Genomic DNA, 5,392 nt, shown 5'->3' with positions numbered 1-5,392 from the left:
GGGGGGGGGGGGGGGGGGGGGGGTGCTCTGCTCAGAGAGGCTGGGCTCGGAAGTGGGGGTCAGGGCTGTGGGGGGATGGGGTCGGGGGGGAGTGTCCGGTTCAGAGGGGCTGGGCTTGGAGCTGGGGTTCAGGGCTGTGGGGGGATGGGGTCAGGGGGTGCCTGGCTCAGAGGGGCTGGGGGTCAGGACTGGGGGGGGATGGGGTTGGGGGGTGCCCAGCTCAGAGGGGCTTACCATGCCGCTTACCCCTGCCTCCCAGAGCCTCAGAGAGCCATGTCCAGGAGCTCCTGCCACTTGGCCCACCAGAGCTCACCGCCCCGCCCCCTTACCACGTGGCTCCAAGTGGGAGGACCTCGGGCCCCGCCCGAGTCACGCCGCTGCAGTGCTCTCCGGGGCCATTACTGGTCGCGGCATGCTGAGGCGCCAGGGCATGGGGGAAGGCGAAGGCAGAGGCGGGGGGAGCCTCCAACATTCTTGTGGGGGCCCCTGCGGGGCCCGGGGCAAATTCCCCCACTTGCCCCCCCCGCCCCGGGTGGCCCTGCCAAAACTTTCCCATTGTTTCTTCTTTTGATGTGGCCACAAATGATTGTGAAAGATGGAGGATTCATGGGATGATTTTGTGGCCCTGTTTTTGGTCACTGACCAAAAGATGCTGAGTATCACTGCTCTAGAGAATTGCTTGGTTCCTTAAGTTTGCTGGGTCAATAGAATTAAATGTCAATAGAGGCTCCTAAACCCAGTGGGACTGCTCAGCTTAGGACTTTTGGGATGGGGGAGCCTATACAGGAAGGATGGGCTCCACCTAAACCAAAGTGGATCCAGACTGCTGGCACTTAACATTAAAAAGGTTGCAGAGCAGTTTTTAAACTAAGAAATGGGGAAAAGCCAATTGCTGCAGAGAAGCACATGGATCGGACAGAGACTTCTCTTAGAGGAGAGTCTATTGATAGAGATTCTCTAGGTTTCAGTCAGAAGGAGAGGATGGAAGAGGATAAAGTATGGGCCAGACCAGATGAGAAACATAAAAATGAATCTGACACATCAAAAAAGGGCAGACAAATAAACAGTGACAAGTTTTTAAAATGCTTGTACACAAATGCTAGAAGATTAAATAATAAGATGGGTGAACTAGAGTGCCTCGTGTTAAAGGAGGATATTGATATAATAGGAATCACAGAAACCTGGTGGAGTGAGGACAATCAATGGGACACAATCATTCTGGGGTACAAAATATATCGGAAGGACAGAACAGGTCGTGTGGGGCTAAGGGGGAGGGGGAGAGTGGCACTATATGTGAAAGAAAATGTAGAATCAAACGAAGTAAAAATCTTAAATGAATCCACATGTTCCATGGAATCTCTGTGGATAGTAATTCATGCTCTAATAAGAATATAACAGTAGGGATCTATTATTGACCACCTGACCAGGACAGTGATAGTGACTATGAAATGCTAAGGGAGATTAGAGAGGCTATCAAAATAAAGAACTCAATAATAGTGGGGGATTTCAATTATCTCCATATTGACTGGGTACATGTCACCTCAGGACGAAATGCAGAGACAAAATTTCTCGATACTTTAAATGATTGCTTCTTGGAGCAGCTGGTACAGGAACCCACAAAGGGAGAGGCAAGTCTCAGTTTAGTCCTAAGTGGAGTGCAGGATCTGGTCCAAGAGGTAATTATAACAGGACCGCTTGGAAATAGTGACCATAATATAATAACATTTAACATTCCTGTGGTGGGAAGAACACCTCAGCAGCCCAACACTGTGGCATTTAATTTCAGAAAGGGGAACTATGCAAAAATGAGGAGGTTAGTTAAACAGAAATTAAAAGGTACAGTGACTAGAGTGAAATCCCTGCAAGCTGCATGGACACTTTTCAAAGACACCATAATAGAGGCCCAACTTAAATGTATACCCCAAATTAAATAACACAGTAAAAGAACTAAAAAAGAGCCACCGTGGCTTAACAACCATATAAAAGAAGCAGTGAGAGATAAAAAGGCATCTTTTAAAAAAGTGGAAGTCAAATCCTAGTGAGGTAAATAGAAAGGAGCATAAACACTGCCAAATTAAGTGTAAAAATGTAATAAGAAAAGCCAAAAAGGAGTTTGAAGACCAGCTAGCCAAAAACTCAAAAGGTAATAACAAAATGTTTTTAAGTACATGAGAAGCAGGAAGCCTGCTAAACAACCAGTGGGATCCCTGGACGATCGAGATACAAAAGGAGTACTTAAAGACGATAAAGTCATTGCAGAGAAACTAAATGAATTCCTTGCTTCAGTCTTCACTGCTGAGGATGTTAGGGAGATTCCCAAACCTGAGCCGTCCTTTGTAGGTGACAAATATGAGGAATTGTCACAGATTGAAGTGTCATTAGAGGTGGTTTTGGAATTAATTGATAAACTTAACAGTAACAAGTCACTGGGACCAGATGGCATTCATCGAAGAGTTTTGAAAGAACTTAAATGTGAAATTGCGTAACTATTAACTATGGTTTGTAACCTGTCCTTTAAATCAGCTTCTGTATCCAATGACTGGAACATAGCTAATGTAACACCAATATTTAAAAAGGGCTCTAGAGGTGATCTCGGCAATTACAGACCGGTAAGCCTAATGTCAGTACCGGGCAAATTAGTTGAAACAATAGTAAAGAATAAAATTGTCAGACACATAGAAGAAATTGTTGGGCAAAAGTCAACATGGTTTCTGTTAAGGGAAATCATGTCTTACTAATCTATTAGCGTTCTTTGAAGGGGCCAACAAGCATGTGGACAAGGGGGATTCAGTGGACATAGTGTACTAAGATTTCCAGAAAGCCTTTGACAAGGTCCCTCACCAAAGGCTCTTACATAAATTAAGTTGCCATGGGATAAGAGAGAAGATCCTTTCATGGATTGAGAACTGGTTAAAAGACAGGGAACAAAGGGTAGGAATAAATGGTAAATTTTCAGAATGGAGAGGGGTAACTAGTGGTGTTCCCCAAGGGTCAGTCCGAGGACCAATCCTATTCAACTTATTCATAAATGATCTGGAGAAAGGGGTAAACAGTGAGGTGGTAAAGTTTGCAGACGATACTAAACTGCTCAAGATAGTTAAGACCAAAGCAGACTGTGAGGAACTTCAAAAAGATCTCACAAAACTAAGTGCTTGGGCAACAAAATGGCAAATGAAATTTAATGTGGATAAATGTAAAGTAATGCACATTGGAAAACATAACCCCAACTATACATACAATATGATGGGGGCTAATTTAGCTACAACTAATCAGGAAAGAGATCTTGGAATCACTGTGGATACTTCTGTAAAGACGTCCACACAGTGTGCAGCAGCAGTCAAAGAAAGCAAACAGGATGTTAGGCATCATTAAAAAGGGATAGAGAATAAGATGGAGAATATCTTATTGCCCTTATATAAATCCATGGTACGCCCACATCTTGAATACTGCGTACAGATGTGGTTTCCTCATCTCAAAAAAGATATGCTGGCATTAGAAAAGGTTCAGAGAAGGGCAACTAAAATGATTAGGGGTTTGGAACGGGTCCCATATGAGGAGAGATTAAAGAGGCCAGGACTTTTCAGCTTGGAAAAGAGGAGACTAAGGGGCAGTATGATAGAGGTATATAAAATCACGAGTGATGTGGAGAAAGTGAATAAGAAAAAGTTATTTACTTGTTCCCATAATATAAGAACTAGGGGCCACCAAATGAAATTAATGGGCAGCAGGTTTAAAACAAATAAAAGGAAGTTCTTCTTCATACAGCGCACAGTCAACCTGTGGAACTCCTTGCCTGAGAAGGTTGTGAAGGCTAGGACTATAACAAGGTTTAAAAGAGAAGTAGATAAATTCATGGAGGTTAAGTCCATTCATGGCTATTAGCCAGGATGGGTAAGGAATGGTGTCCCAAGCCTCTGTTTGTCTGAGGGTGGAGATGGATGGCAGGAGAGAGATCACTTGATCATTGCCTGTTAGATTCACTCCCTCTGGGGCACCTGGCATTGGCCACTGTCGGCAGACAGGATACTGGGCTGGATGGACCTTTGGTCTGACCCAGTACGGCCGTTCTTATGTTCTTATGACATCTTCAGCTGGGCACTAACAAAAAAGGAGCAGGAAACAGAAGGTTGTATGGGACGGATAAAGGATATCAGATCTATCATATCACTATCATGCTACTAATTTGTTAATGATGTGAGAATGCAACAAAATGGCAACTACAACTATAGGGCTAGATTGCATAAAAAGCTGCATCAAATTCCTTTGGAAATTCAATTCCTTGCCCCATGGACAACTAGGGTTCTATTTCTCCATTCATCTGCCTGTTTGATTTCCATGTGCAATGGAATCCTGACATAAACTTAGCTGATATGTCAGGATGCATCTGTATCAGTTTTCAGATTCTCTTTTTTAATTAGGTATGCCATACTAATGCAGAATCTCTCAAAGATCTGTGGGGAAATACTTTAATGCCTGGATTTATTTGTTCAATCAAACCCTGAGATATAATATTAAAATGGACTAATCTAATTTAAGGCAAGGATTGATGGGCAGGGAGTGCCTGAGTGAACTAATGTGCCCAAGTGTGAAGAAAATGTTCAGTGTCCTGAAACGTACAGTAAAGCTCACATTATTAAAGCAGGATGTGTTTAACCTCCTTCCTCAAAGACCCCACAAAATAGCTTGCCTCCAACAACATTCCATCAACTGGAAAGGAAGATGATTTTCAACCTTGCACCCAAGCATTGGGTGAAAGGAGATGCTATTACACTAGAAGAATCAAAAAGTCACCATCATCTAAGCAAGTCCAGTTTGGATTGACAATACATGGCTGTATTTTAAAAGGACATAGTGTGTCATGCTGTGCTACACTGAGAGATGTCCTACCTCCACAAACAATATCTTACTGGCTGCTGACAAGATGGATACCTGATAACTAGATGGTTCTCAAAAAACAAGGCATGTTTTGCGGAGTAATTGGAAATTGCTACTAGTTTGTGATGAAAACCGTAATTACTAGGGTGAATGGAAACAATGCCATAATGGAAGGGTTAAAATATAACAGATTGTCCATATTTCTCCCATGTTCCCTGTACCACTTCAGGACTGTCAAAGAGACAGGAGAGAAAAATTGAGATCCTTTCCTCAGGCTTGTTTCAGTTTCAGCTCCTCTTACTGTGGGTCAAAATTTACCTCAGATTGGTTCGGTTATTATGTTTTCTCCCTCAAAAAGGCTATGAAAAAAGTACTTTGATAACTTACTTTAATTAGGTAATTCTGTGTTCATGCACCCAATCAGTTTGAAGCACCTGAATGGCACAAATATTCTCATAACACAAGAACTAGGGGTCACTAAATGAAATTAATAGGCAGCAGGTTTAAAACAAACAAA

This window comes from Trachemys scripta, chromosome 2, assembly GCF_013100865.1.
Source record: "Trachemys scripta elegans isolate TJP31775 chromosome 2, CAS_Tse_1.0, whole genome shotgun sequence".
NCBI lineage: Eukaryota > Metazoa > Chordata > Testudines > Emydidae > Trachemys > Trachemys scripta.
Note: the sequence above shows the minus strand (reverse complement) of the source record.